Source organism: Mus caroli, unplaced genomic scaffold, assembly GCF_978045245.1.
Source record: "Mus caroli unplaced genomic scaffold, Mus_caroli_1 scaffold_20, whole genome shotgun sequence".
Lineage (NCBI taxonomy): Eukaryota > Metazoa > Chordata > Mammalia > Rodentia > Muridae > Mus > Mus caroli.
This window is the reverse complement of record NW_028227275.1, coordinates 22,839,754-22,859,613: the sequence shown is the minus strand read 5'-3', so window position 1 is coordinate 22,859,613 and position 19,860 is coordinate 22,839,754. Positions and strand designations below refer to the sequence as shown.

General features: G+C 43.1%; 1 protein-coding gene across 7 annotated transcripts in view; it reads left to right on the top strand.

Annotated features, from left to right (window-relative positions):
• Window positions 1-19,860, top strand: part of Plce1 (phospholipase C epsilon 1) — a 314,749-nt gene that overhangs the window by 9,652 nt on the left and 285,237 nt on the right. The window lies entirely within an intron of this gene.

Sequence of the window (19,860 nt, the reverse complement as noted above, 5' to 3'; positions counted from 1 at the left end):
TTGGTCTTCTTTTTCTTTCCCTCCCACAGTATCTCCCCATGTTTTTAGTGGATATTTGCCTGTGTTTCTCGTTTCCAACAAGCATTTTCCTTGAGCTTAGAAGCTGGCTAACTTGGGAAATAGAAGTACAATAAGGAAAGGAGTGAAAAGACACCTATAATTCTACACTAACCTTATGGACATTCAGCGCATGCTTTCTGTAGTGTTTTTTCTAGTTGGGGTGATGATGCCGCATGCCCTTGTGTCTGTCTTTACTGAACACCACTCATCAGTATGAAACAGATTGCATTTATCCCACCCGTGTGGCCCTATGGGTAAACGTTAATGTAAGGATACATATTTCAGGGCTCGAGAGATGACTCAGGGGTTAAGAGCACTGGCTGCTCTTTTAGAGGACCTGGGTTCAATTCCCTGTACTCACTTGGTAGCTCACAATGGTAGTATGTAACTCCCGTTCTGGCAGATCTGATGTGCTCTTCTGCCTTCGTGGGCAGCAGGCATGCATGTGGTGCACAGACATACATGCAGGCAAAACGACCATACACATAAAAATAAATATATATTAACCAATCATGTTTGTAAAGTCTATAACCAATACAGATCTTGTATTTAAAAACAGAATACTGTTTCAAATACTTATGGTGCTTTGTTTTGTTCTTATGGTGATTTAAAATATTTATTATTATCATTTATGTGTGTGTGCGTGCGTGTGTGTGTGTGTGTGTGTGTGTGCATATGTAGGTCAGAGTACAACTTTGTAGAGTCTAGTCTCTCCTTCCGTCTTTTTAGGTTTTGGGGACTGAACTCAGGTCACCAGACTTCTTCAGCAAGGTCTTCTCCTGATGAGCCATTTTTTCAGCCAATGGTATTTTTTAATTTATAGCAAAGTTTACCTTTGTATCGCCCGATAGCTGTTCCTTGGTGATTATTTTCTCATACTCAGCTCTCAGCTCTTAATTAAACTAAAATTGCATTATTTCTCCTCCTCTTCCTCCCTCTTGTCCCTCCCATGCACCCCACTCCAGCTCCCTCGCTCCCTCTCAAGATAGTGGTTTCCTTTCATTTGTTATTGTCATATGTGCGTGTACACACACACACACACACACACACACACACACACAGAGAGAAAAGCTGGGATCAAGTAGGTTGTGCAGTCTCTGATGGCCTCACCAACTAAACAACAGCCAGGCACCTCAGCTGTGTGTTCTGTTCAGCACAGGGGAGGAGGCAGTCTCTGAAGGAGAAAGGAGGTCTCTGTAAGGGAGCGGTAAATACCAGCAAACATGTACACACACACAAACACACACACACATTAAAATAAATACTTAGTTAATAATTTTGCATTACTGCGATGTAACCCTGTGCGATTCCTAATCACACACTGTATATTTTAAAAGTCAGCTCAGGTCTGAGGTGTCTGTCCTTTGATTTTTGGACATATTTTCACTTGGCCTTGTAATATCTCTTTAATATCTCACAGGGAAATTTCTCTTTGCTTGTGCTTAGTCTAACACTCCACATCCCTTCTTGTTTAGTATTACAATGAACTTACATTAACTTTGAGACAGTTGCCAAAATCTTTGAAATTTGTTGAAATTCTTGTTGGGATAATAATAAACATATATTAGTTCAGAATCTCCCATAGTTGGTCTTCTGTCCTGGTGTGTTTCACTTCCTCAAATGTTATGTCTATCTATCTATCTATCTATCTATCTATCTATCTATCTATACCACTTAAAGTTTATAGAATTCTTCATAGTCCCATCTTCCTTACTTATACTTTTGAAATGTGTTAGAATTTTTTTTTTATATTTTTTTTATTACGTATTTTCCTTAATTACATTTCCAATGCTATCCCAAAAGTCCCCCATACCCTCCCCCCAACTCTCCTACCCACCCATTTCCACTTTTTGGCCCTGGCGTTCCCCTGTACTGGGGCATATAAAGTTTGCGGGTCCAATGGGCCTCTCTTTCCAGTGATGGCCAACTAGGCCATCTTTTGATACAAATGCAGCTAGAGTCAAGAGCTCCGGGGTACTGGTTAGTTCATAATGTTGTTCCACCCATAGGGTTGCGGATCCCTTTAGCTCCTTGGATACTTTCTATAGCTCCTCCATTGGGGGCCCTGTGATCCATCCAATAGCTGACTGTGAGCATCTACTTATGTGTTTGCTAGGCCCCGGCCTAGTCTCACAAGAGACAGCTATATCAGGGTCCTTTCAGCAAACACTTGCTAGTGTATGCAATGTGTTAGAATTTTTTAACTCTATTTTTATTTTTCTTTAGTTAAGATTTTCATGAAGGGGATCAATGGAATTTGTATTCTTCATTTTTCCTTTTCTAAGTCCTTCTATATCCCCCAACATGTCCCTCCACACCCCAACATGTCCCTTCTCACCCTAACATGTCCCTCCACACCCCAACATGTCCCTCCATACCCCAACATTCCCCTCCACACCCTACCATGTCCCTCCATACCCCATGTCCCCCCATACCCCAACATGTCCCTCCATACCCACAACATGTCCCTCTCCAAACTTCATGTCTTCTCGAAATATGTTAGTATCCTTTACCTAATCAACTTAATTTTCTTGTAGGTAAAGAATTATGTTATCCCCAAGTTGTTACTTCTTCTTCTTCTTTTTTTTTTTTAATAAAGATTTCATTATATCAGAATCTGAGGGTGAAAACAGTGGTTCTCTTTGTGTTAGTCCTGAGCTAAGGAAAATGTCTTTTGTATTTATTAATCAAAATGACATTGGCTTAAAATAGTTTAAAGCTCTTTGAAAAAATAGTGTCATATTCCAGATTTTTAAATGAAAGATTATTGACTTTAATCAAATGCCTTCAGATGATTTATGCATTTTCACATTTGACCTACTTCTGTGTTATGTCTTGTTAACAAATGCCCTGCTGGTCAACTATGTGGTTAGGGCTGTTTATTATCATTTTGTTGATGCATTATGTCTCTAATGCAGAGATATTAACCTGGAACCCGTTTAGATTTTCCTTTGGAGTTCAACAAAAATAGCTCTAATAGAGCCATGCGCACTATGGGTCAGAATTAAAATTAGCACAGGGCTCCTGAGTGTGCATAGATTGAATTCCAGGAGATCCCTGGTGCTTTTCTCAAAGTGTGGGCAGCTTCAGATGTGGTAGTGAGCTGGGGCCTCTGCCGAGGGAGGCAGGTGGAGCATGAGGCTAAGGCTGAGGCTTGGTTCCCCCGGCTTGTGCTCTCCTTTAGAAGTTTTGGCTAATCAAGGGTAATCTCTAAAGCTGCCTTCCTGTGAGATGAAAATGGAATTTTTCTCCCCCCTCCCCCCGCCCCTTTTGAGAACACCCTTTCTTCGTGTTCCTCACAAGACAGGCAGCATCAGAACTTTCCTGTTAGCTGGTTAGATACCATCCTTGAATCATGGAGAGCTGCTTGAATGTTATATTTGAGAAATGGAGTGTTTGCCTTCTTCTCTGGAGTAAAGGGGCATTAAGAACAGAGCTGCAGGGGTCTGGAGAGATGGCTCAGTAGTTAAGAGCACTGACTGCTCTACCAGAGGTCCTGAGTTCAATTCCCAGCAACCATATGGTGACTCACAACCATCTGTAATGGGATCTGATGTCCTCTTCTGGTGTGTCTGAAGACAGTGAACTCACATTCAATCAATCAATCAATCAAGCAAGCAAGCAAGCAAGCAAGCAAGCAAGCAAGCAAGCAAGCAAGCAAGCAGAGCAGCAAACCCGAGCAACACAATTAGAATCCACTACCAGCCAAATTCAGTATAATTCCAGTTTGGATGAAAGGTGTGTAAAAGTGTGTTACTACGGCATATAGAGAGGGGAAAGCTATGAAATTAAAAACCTGAATGTCAGCGTCTGTAGACCTGAGAAAAGACCCTAGCACTTGGCTGCTCCCTGGGGTCCTTCTAATGAGCTGAGGAGAATGAGCATGACCTGAAGGAGTGGGCTGATCCTCTCGTTGTCCTGCTTGCTACCTTCATTCACAGCTTCACACGCTCTTGGCACTTTTTAAAAATAATGATACCAACCGAGTTCTTCCTCCCCCACTTCTCCCTTTTCCTTCTCCTCCTCCTCCTCCTCCTCCGCCTCCTCCTCCTCCTCCTCTTCTCTTTTTGAGACAGAGTTTCTCAAATGTTCTGAAACTCACTTTGTTGACCAGGCTGGCCTTGATCTCAGAGATCCACTTACCTCTGTCTCCTGAGTGCTGGGATTAAAGGCATGAGCCATCCCTGCATGGCTTCAACTTCTTATTTCTAAAAACCATAATGAGAAAGTATTCTCATCCATATCATACCTGTGTATTGAGTGGTTATTTTGAGTCCCTACTATGTGTCAAGTACTGGATGGGCTACAGGTGAGAAAGACCCTCTGTTGCTCGCCCGAGCTGACCTGAGTGGGTTGAGAATGCCAGAGAGGACATGGTAATTTATTATGAACTAAGATATGAGAGTATCTTTCCCTTTCTCAGTATTTAAGATTATTTTTCTTGCTTATGGCTTATGGAAGGGTAGCATATACAGAGAGCATAACAAGAGAGGAGTCATTTAAACATAAATTCTTTTTAAATCTTTATTTTATGTATGTGAGTAAACTATAGCTGTCTTCAGATACACCAGAAGTGGTCATCAGATCTCATTACAGATGGTTGTGAGCCACCATGTGGTTGCTGGGAATTGATGGACTCAGGACTTCTGGAAGAGCAGTCAGTGCTCTTAACTGCCGAGCCATCTCTCCAGTCCAAGTTGTAAATTTTTGAAAATGTTTTGCCAAGGGGGCTTGACTACATCTCTGTGACTGGACTCATGGGAAAGACCTTTCTGTTAGCACTATTTCCTTTTGTAAAGCATTTACAAGTTTTCCCTTCTGCAGACATTTCTTTTCAGTCTGAAGGATTACGAAAGTAATGGCTGCTGGAACTGAACAGCATCTTCCAATGCATAAAAGTAGACTGTGCTAGGAGAGGGGACTGTTCACCTTGTGACCACAGAGGCTCAAGAGAAAGCTTGGGTGAATGCCCAGGTTTTCAGATGCTATGGTATAAGGAGTAACTAGTCTCATAAATACTTCATTATTGATCTATTGCTTTCTGACTCTTTGCAGTAGAGAACTGTGATGGTTCGAATGGCCCCCATGGGTTCATATATTTGAATGTTTATTCACCAGGGAGTGGAACTATTTGAAAAGATTAGAAGGATTGGGAGGTGTAGCCTTGTTGGTGGGAATATGTCACTGGGAGTAGACTTTGAGGTTTTTAAAGCCCATACCAGGCCTAGGGTCTTTCTCTTTCTGCCTGTAGATCAGAATGTAGCTCTTAGCTATTGCTCCAGTGCCAGGAGCTCTGCCATGCCCCACCAGGATAGAAATGGACTAAGTCTCTGAAACGTAAGCCAGCCGCCAACCAAATGCTTCCTTTTATATGAGTTTCCTTGGTTATGGTGTCTTTTCACAGCCACAGAACAGTGACTAAGACAAGGACTTTGACTGTTTCTGAAATGAGGATTTTTTTGGAATGTCTAATTCTATATCCAGGAGTTGCCCTCAGTTCTCTTACACTTCAGGTAGGGAGTCAGGGTCCAAAACCTGAAAATGCCAATGTATATACCAAAAAAATCTCAGTTTTAGCTTAGTGTTAAATGACCCGAGGATAGAACAGGCTATCTGTCCTGGGGTTTTCTGATGCAGAACATAGAGTAGAGAGGAGGCCATACCTGACTTGATGAAAGGTCATCCTCCTGTGGGGTAGATAAGTGGACCAGTTTTTGGAAGGCCTGGGGGTACTAGTTGGCCAGGTGGGAAGGATAGCTTTTGAGACCTTCTCTTTTCTTTTTCACTCTCTAAAGGTGTCAGGGCTCCTCGCTTTCTTGAGCTGAGTTTTACTTTTCTATGTGATCCCAACGCTGTCTGCAGTGCCTGCCTCATTCCTGGGCTCCAGAGCTGCCAATCAGGCTGCTCTTAAGGCATCTCTCTTGAATCTGAAATTGAACTCAATCTTTCCCAAAGCTGTCTCTCCTGCATGCTCCACTGCAGGAACCTTTACCAAATCCTTTGCTGAAGCTGGACCTTCACTCCCACTAGGACCTTGGATTTTTACCACTGAGAATTTTTCCTCCTGATCTCTCACCATCTTGATGCTTTCTATCTTGACTCTTGTCTTTTTCTCTTTTTTTCTTTTAAAGATTTATTTATTTTATGTCTATGAGCACACCGTTGCTGTCTTCAGACACACCAGTTCCATTACAGATGGTTGTGAGCCACCATGTGGTTGCTGGGCATTGAACTCAGGTCCTCTGGAAGGGCAGTCAGTGCTCTTAACTGCCAGAGCATCTCTCAAGCCCTCAACTCTTGTCATTTTCTATTGACTATGTACCCAGTAAAGATAGGCCTGGTTCTTGTTGAATGATCATCTCTGTTTTCTCCAGCACTCACCCCAGATAGAGCCTGAAACAAGGGTCCTCAATAAATACTCTCTTAATTGTGCACGTGGAGATGCCTGCATATTCTACCTCCTACCTAAATACCTCTTTAATCAGGCAGGCCTAGATCTGATCCAGCTCTGCCGGTTACTGACCCCATGAAGCTATTTTTAAAAGTATTTTGAGATAATCGCCGATTTACAAATCAGGATAGTTTTAATCTCTGTGCATCCATCACTGATTCAGTAGAATGGGTATAATTATAATATCTAGCTCTCAAGGTTTTATTGAGACTGAGTAAAATACAGTATGTGAAATTTGCAGTAGTGTTTAATACAGTGTGGTTCATTGTTATAAGGTAAGACACCCCTTGGGGTGTGGAAGTTCATCAGCACAGCTTTTGGGGTGTGTGCTTTATCTTTGAGAAGATAGGGTTTTGTGAAAGGGTCAGCTATCGGGCATGAAAAACAAAACGAAACAATCCCCCCCCAAACCCAAACAAACCATGGGTTCTGAAGTTGCAAGATGGGCTTAAATGAAAACCCAACCACTTAACAGCTTCAAGACTTTTCAAAATTTGCATAGTTGTTTTCAACCTCAGTCTCAAACTAGCTAAAACTGGGGTAACAGTGCATCTCACTAGGGCTTGTTGTAAGGTAGACAAGGGGATCTGTGTTAGCTCTTTTTCTGCTGCTATGATAGAATCCCCTGACAAAACACAACGTTGGGTAGGAAGGGGTTATTAGCTTACTGTCCCTAAGGGATGCAGTCTGTCATGGTGGGGAAAGAGGGTGACAGCTGGAGCAGGAGCTTGCCTGGTAACCAGGAAGCAGAAGAGAGCTTCATCCAGGTATAGGAGACAGAGGGAGAACAGGAAGTGGGCCAGGCTCTAAAACCACAAAGCCCACCCTCACCGAAGGACTTCCTTCAGCAAGGTTTCCACCCCTGAAAAGTTCAGTGTTTAAATGCCTAGCCTATGGAAGACATTTCTCTTCTCAGCACCACAGCACCGACTCCCATTACTATGCCGATTTATTTATTATTTCTTTTGTCATGTTCTTTGTTCTAGTGATATGCTCCCAGGTTGCCTGTATTTGCAGTCTTGTTCTCGGCCCGCTGTAACATTTTTACCACCTCCTTGGGTGAGGCCTAAGTCTCTATTTCCCAAAAATGTCTTAAGTTATGAGATAGTAAAATAGGTGGTATAATGATCTCAGTGGGCTGGAACATTGGTCCTTTGTCCAGGAACCTTTTTAGTTGGTGTATCAAAGCAGCCAAGAGCGAGGAGAACACCTGAAGGCAGTTCGTCTAGCCCATGGCTTCTTAAACTGTGAGTCATGACCTCATATGGGGTCACATAACTGAGATTAAGAAAAACAAAAAAGGTCACCACAGTAAAAGGTTCCTGAACACTGAACCACAACAATTTAATTCAAAGTCAAATTAATAATCAATCTAAGGTGGTTCTGGCAGCATTCACTATGTTGCATTGCATAACCTCACCATAGTCTTAGGCCAGCACACACAGCACAGGTACCTTACACAGGATATGTCCTCACTCCACACATCACCAGTCAACTGTATCAACTCAGGTAGAACTCAAAATGTCATAGATTGTTATGTTTTTACTGCATATACAAGATTTACTGCTCTGATAGAAATATTGTTTAAAGAAAAGAAAAAATTTCAGTATTTTCCTACTGCCACCCTTCAGTATGCACACATCAAATTAGTTTACCTTTGGCTTGTATTATGATTTTAAATAATGCTGTTTGAATTGCCGACTTGCGGTTCACTAAGAAAAAGTTAAACGAATTTTGGCTTGAGATAAGCATAAAATTTCCTACAATTTCTGAAATGTCTCTAAACAAACTTCTGTGTGTGTGTGTATGTGTGTGTGTATTTGTGTTTGAGTGTGTATGTGTGTGAGTGCGTGCATACATGTGTTAGTGTGTGTGAGCATGTGTGTGAGTATATGTATATATGTATATGCGTGTACACGTGTGCATGTGTGTGTATGTGTGTGAGTATGTGTATATGTGTGAGTACGTGTGTTAATGTGTGTATGTGTTCATGTGTTTATGTGTGTGTGCAGGCATGTGCTCGTGCGTGTGTATGAGTGTATGTATATGTGTGTGTAGCACAATTCTCAGCATTAACAGCTAGAAAAGAAAATATCAGTTAACTCTGAAAAGTGTTAAAGATGCCCTGTGTCCTGCAATATCCAATACTCGGTTAATGTTGAATTCTTTGTGCAAAAAGTAAATATGAGCATCTATTTCATTAGTATGCAAATTTGGTTTAATCTTTACTAAATGGTAAGATTGAGTGTGTACCAGAGATTAGTTTTGCATACTGGTTTGATTAGTATACCTGTTTGATATACATATATACCTTCGATCATGTGAAATTTTCTTAGGTATAGAAAAAATCAGATTGTGACAACTAGGAAAGTATTGGGTGGTGGGGACACAGATAGAGAAGGGCTGTGTGTGAATGTGATGACTGTGGAGTCTTTTCTGGATTCCTGGGGGGAAAGGTGCCAGTTAACTGGGATGAAGAGGTCAGGTAGGGAGAGGAGGGGAGGAGTCTGGCCTTGTGCTGGTGTGCTGGCTCCGCTGGGCAGGAAGTCGGGAAGTCAGGACTGCAGTGCGAGGGAGAGGCTGTTTCTGGAAAGAGGCACTGGGGAGTCATTCGAAGAGGTGATAGCTGAAGCTGTGGGTGGGAGTGGATGGGCTGGGGCAGGAGTGGCTCTGCTATTTGCAATCATTAACATTGTTGGCCTTAACTTGAGATAAAAAGAATAAACACATGCTTGCTGAAGTAGGAAATAGTTCTACTGCCTTCCTGGGTCTATTTAACACATCAAAACCAAGTTCTACAGGAGAAACGGCTCCTACAAGAATTTCAGGCTTAAAAATACAGGTTCCTTGATGTATTTTTAATCACAAAACAGTATGTGGATATACTTTTATTCATAAAGAATATAAATATTGTAGATATCATAACAGTCTCCATTAGTGCTTACCAAATCCTGGTTTCTTTGTCAAATGTGGCTACTGTGTGCCTTTTGGTGGGCATACATCAGGGCTTCTCTATGTATTTATATGGGTTTGCACACATGCACATAAGGATATACTTCTGGCTTTCATGTAATTGTTTTTTCTATTAATGAGCTCATGGTATGTTTTGCTCTCCCGTTTATTTGTATTTTAGAGTGTGATGGTGTATCCTGAGATGTAGCTCAGAGAGCTAGGAGTGCTCGCCCTGTATGCAAGGGAGTGTTTGTTGTTTGTTTGTTTGTTTGGTGGACAGAGACTAGAGTCATTCAAAAGTGAGAAAATACTTTAATATGCTCTAGCTGTAAGGCATTTTCTTGACTAGTGATTGATGGAGGAGGGCCTGACCCTTGTGGGTGGTGCCATCCTAGGCTGGTGCTCCTGGGTGCTATAAGAAAGCAGTCTGAGCAAGCCATGAGGAGTAAACCAGTAAAGAGCACCCCTCCATGGCCTCTGCATCAGCTCCCGCCTCCAGGTTCCTACCTTGACTTTCTGTCTTGATTCCCTTCAATGATGAACCATGATGCAGAAGTGGAAGCCAGATAACCCTGCCCTCCACAAGTAGCCATGGCGTTTTATCACAGCAATAGTAACCCTGACTTGTAACCTAGCACGTGCAGAGCTGTCGATTTGATTTCCCTGAATGGTGAACAAAAAAAAAAAAGCAAATAGATGTATTAAAAACTTAGATGGACTAATATGGTTTAGGAAAATTTTTAGGTGCATTTGTGTAGACTTGATCAAAGAGTAAAACCTGTCACCGTGAGCATGGATGTGCCATGGTAACCACTAACTTCCGTGTGGGTGGAAAATACCTCATTTCCAATGCTTTTACTCATTCCCTCCTACAGATATTCGTTCCCAGCTCACTGTAGAGCAGGCAACTGTTCAGAAGAGGAAGGCAAGCATCTATAAGATACCCAGAGCAGAAAGAGACACACAGGAAGAAAGCAGAGATGAGGGTGCCACTTTTTGAGGTTGCCGAAGTAGCTGAAAGAAAGCTGGGCGCTTTCCAGGATGCAGAAGTAGAAGGGAGGAGCTGAGCCATTTGTTTGGGGTTAGTGTAGAAACATGAATGATTTGGGACGAACTCTAATCATTGCCACTTGGTGTCTTATGCCCGTCACATCCGAGGGGACAAATACTAATATGCCGTTGACCTTTTAAAGCTACTTGCCGTGTTGACCAGACCTTCCCAGAGTCCAGAAGCTGGAAGTATTGGAGGTTTGAGGGAGAAGCAGGGGAGAAGACTGTGTTGATGGTTTGCAGTACCCTATTTCTATCCCCCCTGGTCCACGCCAAAGCTGGAGGAAAGCTGATTCAAAGACTGGGGAGGTCTGAGATACTAGTCTGTCTACAAATGTACAATTTGTTCCATTTTTTTTCTGGAATGCTTGAGATTGAGGCAGCTCCAGCAAAGACTGCAGAGAAAGGAGATGAAGGGCCTGCGCTGGCTTTGTCGCAGTTTGATGATATACTCTAGCTGTCTCTGTTTCTGACTCTGCTTTTCCAGCCTTAAGAATCATAGCACATCTTGAGCAAATTGGGTGCATGTCTGCAAACCACCAAGGCCTCGTTTCCTCCCTTTCCTTTCTGATGACCGACTCCTGGGATTTGGAGATTTCATTAGGTGCTAATCTGCAGGGAGTCCAGCTGGTTTCTTCTTTCTCTTGGTACCCTGCTCTCCCAGGCTAGGGAAGCTGCTTGGTGAATTCTCCTGGGTGATTCGGAATTATCATTGTATTCCTTGTGGATCAAACCTGGCTGGAATTTCTCTCTATCTCTCTGTCTAGTTCCCTGTGCCTGACCAGTCCTGGCCCAAGTCCTCTCTTCTAGCTGTCTAGTGAACTCTGGTTTGCCTTAGCTTCTTTTACTTCTACTGTAGCCAAACTCCACTCACCCTCTGGGCTACTAGACTGATGAATGGGCCCTTTGTCTGCGTAGGCTCCACCGGTGTGTGTGTGTGTGTGTGTGTGTGTGTGTGTATGTGTGTGTGTGTCTGTAGCTGTTTCTCCAGCTGCATATTCCAAACCCTTGCTCTGCCTACTGCGTCTCCTCATGGCACACTGAGTATCCAACAATAGATGCTCAGTGCTTTCAGCGTTTGGCGCACTTCTCCTTACAGTAGGTTGCTCATTGTTCTGCATCCCACTTTTCTCTGTTCTGTAAACCTAGTTTAGACACGGATCATTCTAGAAAGCCTTCCGTGCCTATTCTGGGTCAGATTCCCTGTGTCGAATCAGAGTTTTCTGTTTCAGGCCTGTCTCCCCATTGCGTGATGTCACTTCTCTTTTTGGAGCTGAGCCCAGAACATAGTATAGACTGGGGTCTCAGTTCACACTTACTGAACACCACTGACCCAAGGCAGTGAGCAACTTTGTGGCCTTCTTCTAGGTTTGCCCTCCTGACTTCCAAAGCACAGCTTGCTAATTTGAGAAAGCTCCCTTCCATTGTTCTGTGTCAGTTTAATTCTATTTGGATGGTCTGCAGGTAGATAGTGTTCTCTGTCTAGAAAAAGGAGCAAAATGAGGAGACACAACCAGGGCAAAGTCACAGAAAGAGCCCTCCCCGCCCCCCACCCCACCCCAGCCTGGGGTTTTGCAAATGGCCCTTCTTTCCCATGAAGCACAATGGCCCTCCTGCTGTGTGGCTTCTTCCCTTTCATCAAGGACCTTGGCATACTCCATCTCAGCCAACCTTTCTTATGAATCAAACGAATGAGGCCGATTGGTTGGTTTATCCTATATGCAGTCGTTGAGGGTTTTTGAAGGAAGTTCTGGTTCTAGTCAAGGGAATCCAGGAAGTCACAGGTGTGTAAATAAATAATTTCCAGTGGTGGCAAGCACTAGGGAAACGGGGAGGGGGGGAGGGAGGGAGGAGAGGGATGCTGCCAAAACTCATGGGTTGGTGGGGAGGGGCTGCTTTCCCAGGAGGCAAAGCGCTTCTATGATGGCAGTCAAACAGAGGTCAGAGGGTGAGACGGAGTGCGCCAGCTGATCCCCGAGGGGCTTGCTGAGGTATCAGGATGCAAGCTACAGCTAGAGCCCTGAAGAGAGATCTGTTCCAGCATCCTTTGGTGCTCTCTCTTCATCATCTTCACCGATGAGTTGTGTCAAAGACAAGACTTGGATTTATCTAAGGTCAGCAGGGCCTTGGAAGCATTTACCGACCGCAGACTCTGAATCCGAGGATGTCCAGACAGTCTAGAAAGAGAGATACCCCTGGGGGCCTGAGAGGCCTTGTCTTATATAGTGCTTTCACCTAACGACTCCTTGAGGTTAAATTTTCTCTTTTCCAGGTCATCAGAGACAAGCCAGAGGCACCTTTCCCAGTGTAGTTAATAATATCCTGCCATGTTTTCTAACTGTGGTAAAATAAAATTTCATCTTTTAGCCATGTTAGAATATACAATTTGTTGGCGTAGTCACGTTATTGTGCAGCTAATTCCTTCCTTACCCACTTACTGATCCCACCTTCCCTCTCTCCCTCACTCCTATTCTTCCCTCCTTCACTGTAACCCAGGCTGGCTTGCAACTATCTTTTTAGCCCAAGCTAAATTCAAACTCACAGCATCACAGCAATCCTCCTGCCACAGCCTCCTCAGTACTGGGATTATAGGCATGATCCACTACTTAGAGCCCCCTTACTTTTCCATCATCCAAACTGAAGCTCCCTACCCACTGAACAGCAGCTCCCTGCCATGGTTCAAAACCCACATGAATCACGGATAATGAGGAAACAGATGTCATCTACAAAGCCTCATCCCCGATGGCAGAGCCTCCTAATGCCCAGTGCAGCGTCTTTCGGTGTGGCCTGAGGGACACTGGAGTAAGGACCATCTGGTAGTAATGGTGAGAGGATGGGAGCCTGCTACAAGTGCATGGCTTCCTTCCTCTGCCTCCATCAGTGTCTTGGGTTCCAGCCAAGCCACTCTCCATAACCTGTGTCTGATGGAAAAGCGAGGGTCCCTCGTCTCAGCCTCACGGGAAGAACAGTGGTGAAGATGATTCATCCTGCAGGGAGGCGGTAACTCAGAACAGGCTGCTCTGGAGAGGCAGCTGCATGGATTTGATTCTCCACCTTAGCCTTTGAAGGGTAACTGCGCGTGTCCAGAGTGCTCCATCGAACTGCTCTTCAGTTTCTCTCCAGGAGGAAATTCTGATATTGACGTGCTGCCCATGAAGGATGAACAATCAAATCTCGTCTCAGGAAATATTATTTATTTTTATCATTTTAGTAACGTTTTAGTTAGCGAACACAGTTCATCATAACATTTCCATGCATCCTAGAATTACACTTTGTCTTTTTTTGCATTACCTTCCCATTGTCCTCTTCTGTCTCCCTCTCTCCTTTTTTTAAATTTTTTTTTCGTGTATGTGGGTACACTGTCACTGCCTTCAGACACACCAGAAGAGGGCATCGGATCCCATTACAGATGGTTGTGAGCCACCATGTGGTTGCTGGGAATTGAACTCAGGACCTCTGGAAGAGCAGCCAGTGCTCTTAACCACTGAGCCATCTCTCCAGCCCCTCCCTCTCCACTTTTGCTGATCCCTTTCTTTACCATAAGTTTAGCACCTTTCTGCTTTCATGGTGTATATATTCCTTTTCTCTCTCCTGGTTCCTTCTCCCCCATTCCCTTCAGACTTCTTTTCTTTCATAATCCTCTTTCTAATGTTAGGTTATGTGTATGTACATATGCATTCATGTATGAAGGCACACATGTATGCATGTGTGCACACATGTACACACACATCACACATACACATATGCATGCACACTCACACACGTACATACATGCACATACATGCACAGACACACACACACACACAAATATAGATTCTGCATATGTGAGAAAGCATGACATTTCGTGGTCTTTCTGGGTTTTTTAGTCACTTTTCTCATTGCTGTGATCAAATACCTGACCCAAAACAGTTTAAAGAGGAAAGGGTTATTCCATTTTATAGTCTGAGGGAATCATTCCATCACGGCAAGGATGGTATGATAGGAATAGGAGGCTAGCTGGACACATTGCATCCTCACCCAGAAGCAGGAATTTAACAAGTCTCACTCCTATATTGACGTTCCCCCTTCTACAGGTTCTTCAACCTTCCCAAATAGTGCTACCATCAGGGAATGAAGAGTTCAAATACGCCAGCTGATGGAGTGCATTTCACGTCCAAACTTCAATACCAAATCTGTTTGTTTATTTGTTTTTGAGACAGGGTTTCTCTGTTACCTTGGAACTCTCTTTGTAGACCAGGCTGGCCTCAAACTCATAATGATCTGCCTGCCTCTGCCTCCCGAGTGCTAGGATTAAAGACGAGTACCACCCCGGCCCGGTTTCAGAATTTGTGTTACTTTGGTTACCAAAAAAACTCTTTAGCTCCATTCATTTTCCTGCTGAATAAAATTCCATCATGCATATGTACCATATTTTCTTTGTCTGTTGATGGACACCTGGGCTGTTTGTGCATCTTGGTGGTATGAATAGTGTAGCAGTCATCACAGATATACAGCTGTCTCTGTGTGGACCAACAGAGTCCTTCAAGTACATTCTCAGGAGTGGCATAGTTGGATAATATAGTAGCTCAACGTTTAGGTTTTTACTATTGATCATAGTGGTTACATCAGTTTATGTTCCTACAAGGGGTTTCTTTTCCCTCATATCCTTGTAAACATTTGTTCGTTCTCTCTCTTCTCTTCTTCTTCTTCTTCTTCTTCTTCTTCTTCTTCTTCTTCTTCTTCTTCTTCTTCTTCTTCTTCTTCTTCTCTCTTTCTCTCTCTCTGTCTCTCTCTCTCCCCCATATATGTTGGTTATTTTTCTGTTGCTGTGATAAAATACCATGACCAAAGACAACTGAGGTAGCAAAAAGGTCTTATTTTGGTTTACGGTCCAAGAGGGCTAGCTAGAGTCCATCACAGCAAGGAGAGAAAGATAACAGTCGCTGAATGCAGAGGAAGGGAGAAGCTGGCTGGTTGCCTTTTCATTCACACAGGAAGCAGGGAGAGAAATAGGAAGAAAAGGCAGGCCATGAAACCTCAAAGCCATCCCCCACTGGTGCACCTCCTCCAGTGGTCACAAACAGTGGCCACTAAATGGGGACCAAACATTCAAATATGTGAGCCTATGGGAGGCAGTTCTCATTCAGAACACCACATTTTGTGTGTGTGTGTGTGTGTGTGTGTGTGTGTAGATGTGCATGTAGGTATATTCTCCACGTTCTTTTTTTGAAACACAGTTTCTCACTGAATCTAGAGCTTATCCAATTAGTTAGATTCTCCAGCCAGTTAGCCCTGTGGGTCTTTCTGCGTTCACTTCCCTACTGCTAAAATTAATAGTTGTCTGTGGCCACACAGTGCTCTTTATGTAGGCACATCAGATCTGAATTCAGGTTCTTGTATTCGTCCACAAGTCGTTTGTCCACAAGACCATCTTCCTAGCCCCTGTTGTTGGTTTTCTTAATGATAGCCAGTTTGACTGGAGCAAAGTAGAATCTCAGTGTTGTAGTAAGTTTGCTTTTTTTTTTTTCTGGTAACTAAAGATGTTGAATACATTTTCAAATGTTTATTGGAAAATGTATTTCTTCCTTTGATAACTGTTTATTCATTTCATTAATTTAAGACCATGGAAGGACTTCTGATGAATACAAATTAGCAGAATTAATATTGTAGAAAAGGCCATATTATCAAAAGCAATCTACAGATTCAGTGTGATCCCCATAAAAACTCTCCATGACTTTCTTCACAGAACTTGACATGACAACCCCAAATTTCATGCGGGATCACCAAAGACAGTGACTCGTCAAAGCAATCAATCCTCAGTAGAGAGGTATCAGAGCACCTGATCTTAAATTATACTATGGAGTTATACTAACAAAACCAGCATGGGATGACTGGCACAGAAACCGACACATAGATCAATAGAAGAGAGTTGAGGATTCAGGATAAACTCACCCAGCTATAGCCATCCAGTGCCCGGCAGAGCTGTTAAAAACATTGGGGAAAAGATAGCCTCTTCAATGAATGATGCCACAAAAGCTGTTAGCCATACAAAGAGTCTGAAACTAGATCCAAATCTCTCACTCTGAACAGGACAGCAGATGAGATCATTCATCACTGTAGAAAACATGATACAGTTCAGGGCATAGAGTGCTGTCTGATTTGAAGGATACATTTTTATTCTTTGAGAAATTCATACTTACATATGATGTATTTTGATTGTATTCATTCATCCTTTAGTCACTCCCCCTGGAATCCATCCTCTAACCACTCCCAACTTCATGTCCTGTTTGGTTTTTATTTGTTTATTTTGTTTTTCCTTCACGGTTAAGTTCAACTTATACCCATAGGTGTGTGGGAATACACTGGTGCATGGTCAGCCTAGCATGCACCATACCCTTGAAGACAACTGCTTCCCCTTCTCCCAGAGTGCTCTTCTCTTCTCTTCTCTTCTCTTCTCTTCTCTTCTCTTCTCTTCTCTTCTCTTCTCTTCTCTTCTCTTCTCTTCTCTTCTCTTCTCTTCTCTTCTTTTTTTTTTTTTTTTTTTTTTTTTTTGGTTTTTCAAGACAGGGTTTCTCTGTGTAGCCCTGGCTGTCCTGGAATTCACTCTGTAGACCAGGCTGGCCTCGAACTCAGAAATCCACCTGCCTCAGCCTCCCGAGTGCTGGGATTAAAGGCGTGCGCCAGCACGCCTGGCAAAGAGTGCTTTTCTTAAATGTCTTTCTAGAGGTGGGTTCAGGTGGAGGGGTTCCTGCAAGAAGAACAAAGTGACTACTACTAGTGTGTGTGTTGCCGAGCCGTGGGAAGCGATGAGCTAAATCGGGTGCTGACTCTTTTTTTTTTTAACTAAGTTTTTACTGGGGAATAAGGGCCTTCAGAGTTGTCTGAGAATGTTCTAGATGTTTGGATCCTGTAATAGTTTCAGAGAGATGCTCACATAGACTCTGGCCAGAAACCTTTGTAGAATGTAGCTTGGCAGGAAGGAAAATGGAGGGGCTTCGGAGTGATGTTCAGGACACAGAAGAAGTCACGAGACCGGGCTTGTGGGAATTGGGGCTGGACCACTCCGAGTGAAGGGCGTGTCTATTGGTAGATTGGACAGGCTGATCTTGATCAGATCAGCTTCAAACATGGGTTCACATCCTAATTTAATATGAAATGTCATCTAAACCTGACAAATATGCCTTTGATAAATACCAGTTAAACCATTAGAGTACTTGTGAGTGAGTGTATATATGTGTGTATATATTTACATGTAGGTGTATGCGTGTGTATATGGAGGCCAGAGCTCCACCTCAAGTGTCATTCACAGCCACTGACAAACTCTTTTATTTTTTTTTTTTCCTCAAAGACTGGGTCTATAACTGGGACTTGGGCTTACCAACTAGCCTGGGCTTAGCTGACCAGTGAGTCCCAACCATCTGCCTATCTCTGCCTCCTCAGGATTGGATTGCGAGTGCATGTGCACACCCAGCTTTTTATATGAGTACTGGGCATTCAACTCTTGTCCTCAGCAAGAACGTTACCAACTGAGCCATCATCCCAGGCCTCTTGAGAGCACTTTTATGGAACATTTGTACTCATTTCCTGTTAAATAGTCTGACACATCTTATTTAAAACATATTTATTAGTCAGTCACGTAGCTGGGTACGACTTTAGTCTTAGCTACCTTACATGGAGGCAGGAGGGTCCCTTGAGGGGATTATTTTGGGACCACTTGGGCTATAAGACAAGACTCTGTCTCAAACTTACCCCCCCACACACACAAAGTATATTGTATGAGTGAGTGAATGAATGCATTATAACTGTTGGTTCTTCAGTGTGCTCATAAGAAAGGTGGGAGCCTATTATGACTTCAAAAAGGAAGCAATGTTTACAAACACAAAACGTGTGAGCCTTTGCTTTAGGGAGGCAAGGCAGTGGGATTATTTCATGATATCCTACTTTTCCAAAGGGCACTGATAAATTGGGTAGAGAAATTGTTGCCAAGCAATGCTCACGCATGCCAGCACTCAGGAGGCAGAGGCAGGTGGATCTCTGAGTTCGAGGTCAGCCTGGTCTACAGGATGAGTTCCAGGACAGCCAGGGCTACACAGAGAAACCCTCTCTTAAGACAATAACAACAGCAGCAGCAGCAGCAACAGTGAAGAGTCAACAACAAATTGTTGGTGCTTGTATGGATTTAATTATGCCTCCAAAGTATTCTTTTAAAGAATGGAATGGCATTATTTACTACCATATCTAGGAATAGAATGCTTTTGTTTATGAGGAAAGAATAGAAGGGAGATATAATATAATTAGGATTAATGCTGGCATCTTTTCTTTTACCTATCACAGTTTTTGTTTTGTTGTTTGTTTTCAAATTTTCTGCAATAAATGTGTGCTACTTTTATAACTTGTATAAGTCTCTTTCTTTTCTTTCTTTCTTTTTTTTTGGTTAAGAAGTTAGTGTGAAAAGTGTTATAATAGCTTTTTAAAAGCTTGCCTTTAAAAGAATAAAATTCCTGGCATTGTACAATCACAGTAGCTATTTGAAATAACGGCAAACCACACTCCCCACACTTCCTGTATCAGGAGCCTCGTCTTCCCAGTCACAGCACAGGTAACTTGGAGGGGAGTCAACACACCCAAGCACTGTGATTTGGTAGATCACAACTCCCCCCACCCCAATCCCGTTGGGGCCTTGGGAAGGACCTGAGGGCTGGTGGTACAGGTTGGAGAAGCTAGCTGGCTTCAGACTGTGGACTCTGTCAACAGTTCTCTGTATATTTACCTTGGGATTACACCATCTTGAAAAATATCAGAAGTGCCAACGTATTAGCCTGAAGATGAACAAACAAGGAACCCCAAGCAAAATGATAAAATGTCATTGCCTGCTCTTCTTCCCCGGATAGGTTATAAGTCTGAATAGTGTTGTCTCTCAACTATGAGGTACAGCTCAAATGAACTTTGAGTTTTAACGAGGTGTTCTATTTGCATTTTTAACTCTACTCAAAACAGGCCATGTGAATGACATCAACTGTTTGAGTCAGCTGTTGGCCCGGGCATCCACCCAGCATTTGAGGTCATCGGTGGCATCTGTGAACTGCAGGGGCAAATTTTTTTAGCTTGTTAGCTAGAGGGCCCCTCAGTGCCTTCACTGGTGCTAGTGTTAAGTAGACTATGGGTCTGAAGAAGATACATGGCTAGAAATGACCATGTAGTACATGATATATGTGGGTTAAAATGCCTTGCATCTGCCAGGGCTTTGTAGGAGAACTCCCATGAGACTGGAGAGTTATGTAATCTGGAAAATATCTTGTTCGCTGTGATGATGACTTATAGCCTAGGCATAACCCACAGAAGAGGGTGCAGTAGGCACAACCATGAAG